Raw genomic sequence first — 14,618 nt, forward strand, 5'->3', positions numbered from 1 at the left:
TCTACCTTCTACGATGCCGTCCTTCAGACAGCCAGGCACTGGGATCTTCAGGATTTTGCCTGACTTCCCTTATTGCAACTTGATCTTGGAAGTACATAGTCATAATGCCTAATCCCTTAAAATGTGTTGAAAGCATAACAGCATTTGGTCTGTGATCAGCAACAGACTCTCTTGCAACTAATTTTTACACAGCTCAAGATTGAGTGGAAACATCCCACTGTACTTAATGCAGGGTTTCTGTTAAAAATGCAGGGTTTGGGGTGGGGAAAAAAGATTATCTATTGATCTTTGCCATTCACTTGTTCAGAGCTTTGTCATTATACTGTGTCACATGGCTCCCTTATAGTTTCCAAAGCCATTAAATGCTAAAGAAAACAGGATTTTTCCAGCTCTGATCTCATTATATGTACAAATTCCAAGAGCAGCCTCCCAGAAAATAAAAGTTTTTATACAACAGAGTGGATGTGTTCATGAAAGATATATTGTTTATTTTCTTGGCACAGATTTAACTCTAAAATAAGATTACTTAATTGAAGAAAACATTTCCTGACATGTTGAGAAGCAACATTTGAACCAAATCTCCTCTCTCTTAGATTAAGTCTAGGGTGGATGTGTTCTAGGCTATTTAATCCATGTGAATCTCAAACAAAATCATTTTAACTACTGAGGCATTTAGTGGGTGAGGCAAAGTGTAACTCAATACGGCAGGCGACAGCTTGTAATCAATTATGATTTTTTAGTTGGGGAAGTTCCTGGGGTTTGTCATTACAGTAGTAGTTTATTTATTTATTGGCACAAAAATTTTCTTAAATCTGGAAGCATTCAATTCAATTTTTCATTGCACGGGCTGCTTCTGGCTTTGGTTTGCAGGGTAACTCAGCTCATTTTCAGTGGTTCTATTTGCTATTTTTAGCACTTTGGGGTCAGCACCATAGTTTATAATATTATATATTAGATATTACACTATAGCTATATCTAACATGATATATATTCTATAATATTTATTATGTAGCATATAATATGTAACATTATATATTAGATAGTAATATATAATGTTATCTATTAATATTATCTATATACATTACAATATTCACACTATTAAAACTAGTCTGTATATGTGTGGTAGAGGCAGCTAGTTGTTCACCAGAACGCCTTTTCCCTTTGGGCACATGGCTGCTCACTGGAACAGATTTCCCAGACTTTCTTGGAGTTGGGGAAGGCCATGTGATGAAATTCTCATCTGCAGAATGTGCACAGAAGTGCTGAGTGCCACTTCCAGGGCCAGGCCTTCCATGTGGAATATACCTCCTTCGTACCCTCTTGGCTCTTCCTGCCGGTTGGAATTCAGATGTGGACACTCAGGTTTGACCAGCTGGCTAAAGACAATGCCCTAGGATGGTGGTACGATACAGTGAAAGGAACTGGGGTCCTTGAATGTTCGTATGGAGCAGAGCTGTGCTGCCCACCTGGATTGCTCACCTTTGAACTGTTATACGTAACAGAAATAAAGTCCCCTATTCTTTAAGCCATTGCATCAGTCAGGGTTTATTCGGAAAAGCAAAAGCATGAGGAAATACAATATGATAAGGGATCTGTTACAGAGATTTTAAGCAATTGTGGGAGCTGGAGAAGCAGTTTCTGTTGGGCTGGCTTTGTGACTGCTGCTAGAAATCAAAGTCTGCAGGGCAGATAGTAGGGAAGGAAGGTGAGTGGTGAGTCTGCAGGGTAGAGCAAGGATAAAGTGGAACCAGTCGGCACCAGCTGGCGTTTTGGCTGCTTCTGACCTCGATGGTATGAGCATCTGCAGGAGAAGCTGATGTCCTTCATCATGGACCTAACGCACACATGGCCCAGGAGCTGGAGAAGCTGAAGGCAGATCCAGGAGAAGGTGGAGTAGCTGCAGGCCTGGCTCCCACATCACACCATCAGGGTGACCCAGGAGATCAGCAACAGCAGCTGCTGCTTCTCTTCCGCCCCCCAAATCTCACATGAGAATCTCTCCTGTGACACATTCTAACTGGAAACATACAGGGAGTAAAATTCTGGGAAGTAGAATTCAGCCTAGCTATGTTGACACCTTACAAAGCCACCACAGTCAACCCTTGTCAGCTTACACTATACACGGTTTCTTAAGCCATATTTTATCTCTAAAACCATAATAAAGTCATGCTTCGGCCAGATGGGATGCAACCATCACACATACAACCAAAAACACAGTATCCCTTTCCCCAGAAGAGGATACAAAGTCCGTTTTTTGATTTTGGATGTTGTTAATTTTTCTTCTAGATGATTCACAATCCCTGTTCTTTGAATATTGGTATATAAAGCTAATTACTATATAAAACATTTTAGGTTAGATGATACGGGGATGAGGGGGGAAAGAAAACAAAAATTGTTGGTTAATATATATATAAACATATAAATATCAAAATGATGAAGCAACATACAAACTCTCATTTATGCAATGGTCACATGGTCATTGCTGGTATACAGCATTACTTTCTTCTACCACCCATTCCCTTTACCCTAAGCAAGCACTTCAGCTGCTTATGGTTCCTTACCTGGTGGGAGGACTCAGACATTCATTCCTGAAGGGTCTGGGTCATTTGTGATCCTGCCTGAATTGGGTTGTTGTAGTTTTCCATTGACTTTAATCCTAGGAAACGGGAATAGTAAGAGGTGGCCCAGAAGATCTCCCGTACTCCAAATATATTTATCCTTAGTCCTGTTGTGTAGTAATCCCAATTACCCCATGATTATCAGGGTCATTCCCCAGAGCCAGTACCTGACCCTCTTCTCTGCTCATTGATTCACTGTCATGAAGAGCACATAGTGTGCAGGTGGCAGTCTCAGCTTCCAGTTCGGTGGAATCATTGCTGTGTCCCTTGGTGGAAGCATTTTCCACCTTTAGCTCCTTTTGAAGCCAAAATTCTTAAACCAGCAGAGCCCAATTGCAGGGATGGGAATAAAAAATGTTGCTAGTGAATCACCAGGGGTAATAGTGATAAGAGTCAACCCCATTTCCTCCCCTTGATTCCCACACTCATGAGTCCAGCCTATAGGAGAAAAATCACCATATACTGGACATCAGTTTGAAGCTGTACTGTATCCTGGAGGACATTGCCCCAGCCCTGCAGGGCATTGTCACCTAGCTGGCACCCAAATGAGTCTTCAAAAGGCTACTCCACTATTACATCAAGTCAGCTGCTTTAAGATGATGGGGAGCATGATAAGACTAGCGAATTTCATGGGCGTGGGCCCATTATTGCAACTTCATTTACCATGAAATGAATTCTTTGGTCAGAAACAACGCTGTTTAGAATACCATGACAGTGCATAAGGCATTCTGTAAGTCCACGGATAATAGTTTAGGTAGAAACATGGCAGACAAGGAAGGCAAGAAGTGAAAGCATTCATACCAGTAAGAACAAGGTGCTGCCCCTTTCATTATGGAAATAAGCCAATATAATCAACTTGTCAACAAACATCTGGCTAATCTCCCTGGGGAATGTGCCATGTTAGGAATGCAAAGGCTATTGGGAGTTGGGGCACTCAGCAGTGGTTGTAGCCAGATCAGCCTTGGTGACTGGAAGTCCATGTTGCTGAGTCTACACATAACCTTTATCCCTTCATCCCTACCATGGCCACTTTGTTCATGAGCCCATTGTGCAAAGCCAAGAGTAGATAGAGAAGATACTGACTGGTGTCCACAGAAAGGCCTTCCTCTCCATCTGAGGTCACCTTTCTGTAAGCATTCACAAGAGACACAAATATCTCACACTCCGTGCCCATTCAGAAAAGTCTATCCACATACCGTTTCTTCATATTTCCTTGTCACCAATTTTCAATCATGTTCCTTCTAAGTCCCTGACCATTCAGTCACACCATTAGCCATAGCCCATGAATCATGGTGGTCATACCTCTGTCCATCTCTCCTTCCAGCCATCGCAGGTGGTACACACTGAGTTGCTAACCTAGGAAAGCTAACTTTGGCTTCTTCCAAAGGATTCCACCACACTCCTGGGAAACTCTTAGCAAAAAATGGTTTCCGACTTACCTTGGTTCGCAAACACTGATCCTTGAACACCACAGCGCTTACATATGCACTCTAACACAGAGTCTTACACATGGTAGGCAGGCGCTCCATCAATATTTGTGCAATGGTTGGATAGCCTTGACCATGCTACTGCTGAGGTTGTTAGAAAGTAGCCAAATGCAGAACAAGTTCATGCATCTGCCCAGCAGCTGAGATTGCATAGCGCATGACCACTTATAGCCAACAAGTCTGTATTGATCAGCTACTATGTACCCAGTTACTATTCCACAGTAATCTTTTTATACCAATTGTTGAGCTAGGTTAATTTTACGGACATATGACATTAATTACATAAAATTACATTTATTTCTCGTTCAGGTTAAGCACATTTGTATATCTGGGCCTGGAGTCATAACTACTGCCTCAGAAGTGTTCAAAGGGGAAAAAAGGAATTTATTGTTTCCTACTTATAATCTATCTAGATCCCTGAAGTGATACACTCTTCAGCTCTGGGAGGTTAAGGCCCATTTCTGACGCTGGTCTTGTTCAACACTCTCAAACTTTCTTTGGTGCCTGGCACATGATAGAGCTGTATAAATAATCGTTCAGAGAATGAATGAGTTGTTCATCAAGATCATGTCAGAAACTTTCTGAGATGCCCAAGGAACTGAACTCTGGGCCCAGAGGGAGTATAGCGTAGTGAAAAAAAAGCACTGGGCCAGGGCCAGGAGAGCTGAGTTCCAGCTTTACCTTTGCCACTGCCTGGCTGTGTGACCTTGAGCAAGGCGCGTACCTTTCTGGGCCTTGTTTTTGGTCCAAGGACATTTGAGAGTTTCCGAAAGCGTTTTGCTTAACAGCAACAACAAACACTGCACAGTGCTCCAAAAACTGTATGTGGATGCCTTTGGGGACACACATTCTCTGGTTTGCTGCAGTTGCCACCCATTCTTATCCCCTCTGTGCATTTTTACTCCCAGTCTGGCCCCTGGAGCCATCTGAGTTTGTAACTTTTGAACACAATAGACCCCTGCTCTGACAATCTCTGAGTTCATGCCACTGGAATCTACGTGCCCTAAGGGCAGGATTTTGAGCCTGTTTTGATCACCACTGAATGCCCAACCCTGTCTGGAGCCTGATAGATTTTTTTTTTTTTTTTTTTTTTTTTTTTGCTGTACGAGGGCCTCTCACTGTTGTGGCCTCTCCCGTTGGACGCGCAGGCTCAGCGGCCATGGCTCACGGGCCCAGCCGCTCCGCGCCATGTGGGATCTTCCCAGACCGGGGCACGAACCCGTGTCCCCTGCATCGGCAGGCGGACTCCCAACCACTGCGCCACCAGGGAAGCCCCTGGCTCTCTTTTAATGTATTCTCTCTAAACTTTCCTCTTTAAAAGAAGGAAAAAAGTCCTCCCCCAATTTACCCCCAGTCCTTCCTCCTTAAACCAGGATCCTCTCATGGTTTACTCTGCTCCTCCCACTTCCCGGAAAGGCTTGTTTCCTTGGGGAAGCTTTTCAGTGGCTGCCTCCTCACAGGATAACCAGAAACAAGTCTGGAACGTCCATCCTTGGAGGCCTCACCACGTTGTCGTCTGGACTGTTTTATGTCTGACTTGTATTGTCTGGGTATCTCAAACTGGAAAACCTCACAGGGACTGTGCTTTTGAGAAAACTGTTTCTAACAGCTGAAATTAGTTGAAAATGCTTGAAAAAGTCATAAATAGCCCAAATTCTTAATCTGGTTTTGGGGGTAAGATTACTAAATGTCAGAGTTTTCATAACGAAACATGGAAAGTAAAAGGGTTCCTAAACATTCTGGTTTTGATACTATTATCAGCGACCCTTGCCGCTGCCTTGTTTTTTGCTGAAGAATCTCCCTCCTCATTGCTCTGAAAAGAGGGTGAGTGCTGTAACTAACAGTTCTACCTCTAACTGATCAGCCTCACCTTGCAGAGGGTTTTGAGGAGCATCATGCTGGATTAGGAAACCATGAAAAATCACAGAAGTTTCAACTAGAATGAAAACAAATGGGTGCATGAGACAACCAAGGCTCTTAGAAAGCAGCACCTATCGATCTGTGTTCAGTGTCAAGTAGTCTTTGAGAAAGTGTCACGCAGAAGCCCTGCGATGATGTTGTTTCTTATTTAGTTTTACTCTTATCAAAGGTACATGTGCACACGTGTAAAGAGGCAAGGAGTTGTTACAAGGCTTGCATGAAAAAGAGAAGCCTCCACCCTCTGCCTCTCCTCATTCCCACTTTCTGAAGGCAAACCTACTCGATTTTTCCAAACAGTTATTTGGTATTCACGTCATGTGATTTATCTCCAAATCACATGATTTTATTGCTACTTCTTGAATTTTCACTTTTAAATATTATCTATGGACTTCCTACAATAGACTATAAGGATTTAACACTCTTTCTCACCCCCTCCTACAACCCATATTCACATGATCCATCACCTTCCAACTCTATACTCCCAAATATTTCTACATGCTTGTAGTCAGATCAATATATAGGTTGCCATTTTATGACCATTTAAAATGCTATTGTCAGCTGAGCTGTATAGTACACTATGATTGCTCTTCCTTTTCTCCACAACTTACCGTTTTCCCTGGCATCAATAACTGCCTTACTGTTTCCTTTGCTTATTTATCACCAAATAAGCCCCCAACTCCCTTCCAGTTATGGAAATCTCTCAACAAGCTCAAATACATTAGCTATTCCATCAGATGTCACTCCAAAAGCCTTCTAAATCCCTCCAATCTTGATTGTTGTCCCTAAGCTAGTTACATATCTGCTGTCTTGTGTTTTCCCTTCACCACCATCTTGGGAGTTACCTTGGCCTCTGTCTCATGTTGAATTCCCTGTTTCTTGGACTTTGTGTCTTCCTTTTTCTTGATTTATTCAGTTGTTTTGATGGAACACATTCTCCAGGAGCTTTCTGAGAAAGGGTAAATGGTGGTAAGTGTTTTGAGAATTGCATTTCTGAGAATATCCTTATTCTACCAATCCACTTTGATTAGTGTTGGGGCTGGGTATAAAATTCTAGGTTGGGAATAATTTTCCCTCAGGAATGGAAGACATTGCTTCTTGGCCTTCATATTTCTAGCATTGCTGTTGAGAAGTCAGACACCATTCCAATTCCTGATACTTTGTACCTAATTTTTAGGATCTTCTCTTTGTCATAAAGTGTTAAAATTTCACAATGATGAGCCTGGTGTGTGGATCTATTTGTATCCACTTTGGCCAGCATGCGGTAGGTCATTAACTCTGTAGATTTTAATAAGTTATTGGATGATCCACACTCCCCCGCAACTGTTCTCTTTGTCTTTTTCCGGAACTCCTACTCATCAGATGATGGATGTCCTGGGCTGGTCCTCTAAATTTCTTACTAGTCTTCTCCTATTTTCTGTCTCTTCGTTTTACCCTCAGGGATATTTTTTCAACTTCATTTTCAAAACTTTTATTGAGAATTTCATTTTTACTTCCCACATTTAATTCACTGAAGATTTTTATTTTTTATATAATACCTTGTTCTTGTCTCATGTATGTGGTAGTCATTTGTTAAAGGTTTCATCTCAGCTTACCCTTCCCCCTCCCCAGCATGTGGATTCTTAACCACTGCGCCACCAGGGAAGTCCCCTCACTGCTTCTTAAACAAACTCAACCAATCCTCTGGGTATTAGCCCCATCATTATCCCCACTTCCAGAGGTATCTGGTACTGCCAGTTCTTAGACCTATGGGGGATTTTATGCCTCTCAGCTTTTCCTACTTTCTAGGGTCTGCTAAGTCATTACCACTCCTCCAAATGCTTTTCAGCTGCTAGAATGTTATTGTTTCTCTTCTCTTTGTTTACCTTTTGTTTTTTCTTTGTTTGATTCCTTAGTTGTTACTTTAGTGGAGTTTCTGGAGGAAGTGGAGGTAGATGCGTATCTAGCCAACTATCTTCAACTGGAAGTCCATTAAGTAATCTGATATATTTATTAAAGAAAAAATAGAAGTCATGTTCTACAGAGAAAGCTTCCCTTGTGTGCCTGACATGCATAGATCTAGGGCTTCCTGTAAGTTGCTAAATGAAATGAAAAATAATACCTTTGCCTGTTCTCTCTAATATCTGATCTGTAGGTTGAATCCTTGATTCACATCACTGCCCTGTTGGCCAGGGGCCCTATGGAAGTCCTGTGCCTTTGGGCCTATACTAACAACGCAAGAGTCTCAGGAAGGATTTCAGCCTCTCCTTTTAGCACTCTGCTCTACCCACCTGTGGCCGATTGCTGGGTAATAATAAGGAAGCTACAAATAGGAGGAGAGACCCCAATTAGGGATGGAAGAGGAGGATCTGAAACTCTAAGAAATGCACCCCTTCCCCTCCCTTGTGGCATAGCCATGGTTTTGCTCCTCCGCTGCCCTTATTGACCTGTCTTTTCCCCTGGTCACCTTCACAACTCCAGGACAGAAGAGAGAACCACATACTTCATTAGTCCACTAAGGACTGACCGGTTCATGGGGTCAGAAACTAGAATTCTGCCAGGTCACTATTCTCAGAGGCCAAGTGGATAAATACAGCCCTGCAAGGAGACAGTTTAATCTGCCCCCCATTTGCATTACTTCTTTGGAAGAGGAAAAAGAAAAAGATGTAAAAATTTTTAAAGATAAGAACTCTCAACAGGGTCAGTTCTTTGTAGGAGTTTACATGTGGGGCTTCCAACTATCTACGCGCGTGCACACGTGCGCGCACACGCACACACACACTCCCCTCAATGCTTTTATATAGGGTAAGTGAGACCTAAATGAATATCAGGCAAACCTGTAATGGGAGAGAATCCTCAAAATGGGAATTCCGTAGTCTCAAGAGGGTATTTGTGGGAGGGGGGAAGGGAGGACCCTGGGCTTGGCCAGCATGGGATGAAAGTCTGAATGCACTGACTGTATGTAGACAGGCCTCAGGATTGCCTATGTGTTTGGTTTTTAAAGTACCACCTGGCCGTCTAGTATCTTACGCTCCACACCCTGGGCATTTGTCAACCTGCTGTGTCCCAGCAATCTCTCTGGCTCCCAAGAGTACGGCTCCAGAGCCAAACCTTGCTAGATTTATGATGTGGATGATTCACACAAAAACTTCTTGACTTCCTGCTTGGGTATGGAGTTTTGGAAAGAGCTCGCATCTAACGGGGACTTCCTTTTCCTTTACCCTCTAGCGTGCTCCCGTATTTTGAATTCAGATTTCTATTACTTGGTCTGCTGCAGGGCTTAAGGGCTTGGGAACTGGAGGAATTCCTGGAGGTGCTAGGAAGCTGCTCAGGCTTGGACGTTGATCACACTGCTTATTTCAGCTACTTGGACAAGTGTGGCAGGCTCCATCCCACTCCTACTCCAAGCTTCTTTCAGAGCCAATATCATTTTCTGCATATGTGTCTTTATACATAATTTTCAGTAAACTTTGCAGGCAGCTGTCTTTCTACATAGGATCATCTGCCGGAAATGCAGGAAACCACACAGGCCAGAAACAAAAAGACACTCGAGGTATTGTTTAGAGAACATATGTAAGATATTAGAAACCACAACATCCTACACCTGTAGCAACATCTACTGCAGATGGGTATGTGCTTTGCAGTCCATTTTAGACTTTAATGTGAATTACTTCTAAGAAACAAACTCAAGCTGCCTTTGTGCCAAGTTCCCTGCTGTAGACGATTACTCCTGAAAGGCCACATACCTTACAACTTTACTACCTCTGGAGCAAAGAAGAGACCTCATTTGCAAGGGTTTGCCCAACTCAAGCCAAGGTCATCAACCAAGGTTTCTGTCAGAGCGGTTTTGGCCCCGGAGATTCTGCTTGCTCTTTCAAAGTACACAGGAAACCCGAACAAACTCGATAGGGCTCATTCCTAACAAAAAGCAGACCCAGCCAGTCACTCACTCGCTCATTATTGTCCAAAAGTAGCACTTGCCACCTCAATATTAGTTCTACAAAAAGCACATTAGCTCCGTGAGTTTTAACTCCCTCCTAACTGCGTTTTCTGAGACTGGACCCAGGGCTCAATGATGGACTCAAAGAACTCACTGTGCAACAGGAAACTTCCATTGACTGGGGTTTGAACACCTTATCAAACAGAGATGTTATCTTTATTAGTTTCCTATTTAAACCCAAGCTATAAACACCATAACCATTAACAGTTTCACCGTTCAGAATATATGAATGTTCTCAAAATTGATGACTATCTACAATTTTGGGCAAGATCCAAGACCGTAAACTCTTGCGTGCAATGAGAACCAGAAGGGCAGTGAGGCTGGGAGCAGCAGGAATGTTATATGTGGCTGACTGCCTCTTAGGAGATATTTTAAAATTAGGGACTCTTTGGGGATTTCTTTCATTTTTGTTTTATTTTGCATTAATTCTGGGCCTTTCTGCCTGAGCCAACTTCCAAACAGGGATACTGGAAAGGCTTGGTGAAAAAGGCCCAGAATGTTCTTCTATTAATTTTGTCCCTGGCTAACTTGAGTACCTTGAGCAAGTGTGTCTGATGATCAGTTTTTTGAAGTGGCACTTTCTCTATTCCTTTTTCAGTGTTGTGGTGAGGACCATATACATCTCCTTGAAAAATATAAGTTGATAAACAAATCTAATGTCCTTTTTTGCCTTTAAAGTTAAGAAGTTTATTCAATTACCCAGTGTATTAATTTATCTATTGCTATATATCAAATTACCCCAAAACTGAGCAGCTTAAAGCAATAAACACTTAAAAAATTTTATTTTATTGAAGTATAGCTGATTTACAATGCTGTGTTAATTTCTACTGTACAGCAAAATGACTCAGTTTTACATATATATACATATATATATATATATACACACATACATTCTTATTTATATTCTTTTCCATTATGGTTTATCACAGAATATTGAATATTGTTCCCTGTGCTATATGGTAGGAACTTGTTGTTTATCCATTCTATAAAAAATAGTTTGCATCTAATCCCAAACTCCCAATCCATCCCTCTCCCCTCCTCTTTCCCCCTTGGCAACCACAAGTCTGTTCTCTAGGTCTGTGAGTCTGTTTCTGCTTTGTATGAAAGTTCATTTGTGTCATATTTTAGATTCCATATATAAGTGATATCATATGACATTTGTCTTTCTCTTTCTGACTTATTTCACTTAGTATGATAATCTCTAGGTCCATCCATGTTGCTGCAGATGGCATTATTTCATTCTTTTTTATGGCTGAGTAGTATTCCACTGTATATATGTAACACATCCTCTTTATTCATTCATCTTGTAACCGAAAGTGGGGTCTGGCTGCTTGCCTTTCAAAAGCCATTACAGAGGCAAGGTTGGTGGAAAGGAAAGTTTGCTTTATTTTGGGTGCTGCCAACTGGGGGGTGGAGGGAGGGTGGGCTCCTGTCCAAAGGCTGACTCCTCCCCCCCCCCCCCCCCCCACACCCCACAATCTGTGGGCAAGAGCTTTTACAGATGGAGGGAAGGGGCTACATGTAGAAACAGCACAGTCAGCTCTGACAGTCATCTTGAAATTGGTCATGTGTTGGTCTGACCAGTGTCATCTTGATTGTTTTAGGTACAGTTAGTCTTCAGTTCTAGGGTCGGTTTGTTCCCATTTCTTTGAGGCCAATTCTTGGAATTGTGGCAGCATATGTCATGGCTATAGTCATCCATCACATAGTTCACTTCTTCCACCTGGTGTGGGTTTCAGTATCTATAAGACAGCTCACAGGATATGGCTCAGAATATTATCTATAGCCCATGAAGAGGGACTATAGGTCCTTGACTATGCTTAATGACTAAACTGTTATTATTTAGTCTTGTTGGACTGTCTTCCTTTGTTTCTGCATTTTCTCACTTTTCTGATTAAACTTATTCTTTGGCTAAAGTTTTTTCACAGACAAAAGGCAGGCGGAGGACAGGGGGAAGGACCACATCCTGCTCTGTTTCAATCTGTTGATGGACATTTAGGTTGTAAAACAATAAACATTTATCTCACAGTTTCTGTGGGTCAAGAATTCAGGAGTGGCTTAGCTGGATGGTTCCGGCTCAAGGTCTTTCACGAGGTTGTAGTCAAGTGTTGGCCAGGGTTGTAATCATCTGACATTTGACTGGGGCTGGAGGATCCACTTCCAAGATGGCTCACACACATGGATATTGGCAGGAGGTTTTGGCTTCTTGGCACATGGACCGCTCCATTGGGCTTCTTCAGTGTGTGTGACATGGCAACTGGCTTCCCCTAGAGTGAGTAATCCGAGAGAAAGCAAAGCAGAAGCCATGATGTTTCTTATGACCTAGACTGGGAAGCAACACATTGTCAGGATATCCTACTGGTTACACAGGTCAGCCCTATTCATTATGGGAATGGACTACACAAAAATGTGAATACCAGCAAGTGAGGATGGCTGTCTTGGGGGCTGGTTTACCACAAATCAGAACTACATTGACAAGTAACTAATGAATTAAAAGTGGTTATGGGAGTTCCCTGGTGGTCCAGTGGTTAAGACTCTGCACTTCCACTGCAGGGGGCATGGGTTCGATCCGTGGTCGGGGAACTAAGATCCCACATGCTGCACTTGTGGCCAAAAAAAAAAAAAACTGGTTATTAAGTACATGTTTGAACTCAGCATATTCCAAACATTTTCCCATGCTCCATTCACATGTCCTGAGCATAGAATCAGAGTTAAATATTCAAACCTTGGATGGTTACAAATCTGGCTAATTCATGTGCTTGCTTGAGCCTATATGTCCTCATTTGCAAAATGGACATAATTCTATACTTATTTCACAGGCTTATTGTAGCCAATAATCAAAAGAACAGTACCTAAGTACTCAATCGATGGTAGACATTTTTATTAATTATTATTGCTTTCACTATACAATTCAGTTTGAGAGATGAGCTCAAGTGCCCAGAGTTTGCATTCTGACACTCACATAACAAGAAGTCTGGATATTGCCTAGGTTCAGGTTTGATGAATGCAATGGCTCAGTGACATCATCAAGTACCCAGGTTCTTTTTAATCTTTCTTCTCTGCCATCCTTGATATTTGGATTTCCTCCTTGATAAGATAACTGTATAGAGTAACTGCTGCAACTTGGATCATCATGTCCTCACACAACTACATACAAAGGCTGGCTGAAAGAGTAAGTCCCTTTCTTCTTTTTGAAGTGAAGAAAATCTTCCCATACCCCTATAGACTTTTCCTGATATTTAATTGATCTCAGTTGTGTTACATGCCTATTTCTAAGCCAGTCATTTGCAGGGGGTAGGGAATTACAACTTGCTGCCTTAGATGAATCAAGACTATTCCATGGGGCTGGGGAAAGGCTTGGCTTCCCAGAAGCACATGGCTATGTGATGCCTTAAAAAAGAACATGAAAGAAAGATGGAGATGGCTGTTGGGTGAGTCAGCAGTGTCTGTTTCAGGGTACAGGGAAATAAAATTTTTAGAATTTTGCATGGCTGAAAATGTCTTTATTTTGTCTGCACACGTGAGTAGTTCATCTGGATGTAGTCTTCTGGACTGGAAATGATTTTTCTTTAGAATCGTGAAGGCATTGCTCTATTATCCTTTTACTTCTAGTGTTATTTTTGAGAAGTTCAATGCCATTCTGATTTTTGGTATGGGGCCTGTTGTTCTTTCTGGAAGGGTTTTGGGGTTTCTCTTTATTCACAAGTTTCTGAAATTCTGTGAGTATGCCTTTTGGTATAAGTCTTTTGTTAGTCTTCGTGCTCGGCATTCAGTTGGCCCTTCTTGTCTGAAAAATTATCTTAGTAAGTTCCAGGAAATTTTCTTGTACTGTTTCTTTGAAAAAGAAATTCCCCCTTTATTATCTCTGTACTTTCTTCCTGGAATTTAACTTGAATGTAGGATTTCCTGTATTGGTCTTCTAGTTTTCTTATCTTCCCCCTCTATTTTCCAAATGTCTTTTTGTTCGTTTCTGAAATATTTCTTCAACTTCATCTTGACTTTTTTTTTTTACTGAATTTATTTCTGCTACCATATTTTTAATTTTAAAAATTTCTCTCTTGTTCTCTTAATGTTTCTTTTTTAGACCATTCTTTTTACGTTTTATGGATGCGATACCTTTCCTCATCTCTCCAAGGATTTTACTTGGAAGATTTGTGTGTGTGTGTGTGCGTGTTTGTGTGTTTCTTTAAAAAGTTCTCTAATTCCTCCCAGCCACTTACTTTTCCAATTTGCTTTTTGTCTTTTGTTAAATATTTTCCTTAAAATATCTGGTGATTCTTCTTCACTTTCTCACATATAAGAGAAAAAAGCACTTTATCCCACTTCACTATCTACCCATAAGTTACATTGTAACAGAGGAGATAGGAATGCCAAAGGCATAATGACATTGTGATATAGTGCTCCAGGTGAAACTGGCAGCAGTCATTGCTAACGTTTATTAAGTGCTTGTTATTTTATTTACTCCTCATAACTCTATGATATATGTATTACTACTATCCTCATTTTGCACGTGAGGAAGCTCATACAGACAGAGAGTGGTGAACATGAGCTCTAAGCCATAATACCATATTGCCTCTTAGTAGGTGAAACTTGTCCTTGTAATGGCCCACCGCCTCT

Source organism: Aethalodelphis obliquidens, unplaced genomic scaffold (genome assembly GCF_003676395.1).
Source record: "Aethalodelphis obliquidens isolate GAN/ISIS:26980383/991018 unplaced genomic scaffold, ASM367639v1 scaffold4, whole genome shotgun sequence".
Classification (NCBI taxonomy): domain Eukaryota; kingdom Metazoa; phylum Chordata; class Mammalia; order Artiodactyla; family Delphinidae; genus Aethalodelphis; species Aethalodelphis obliquidens.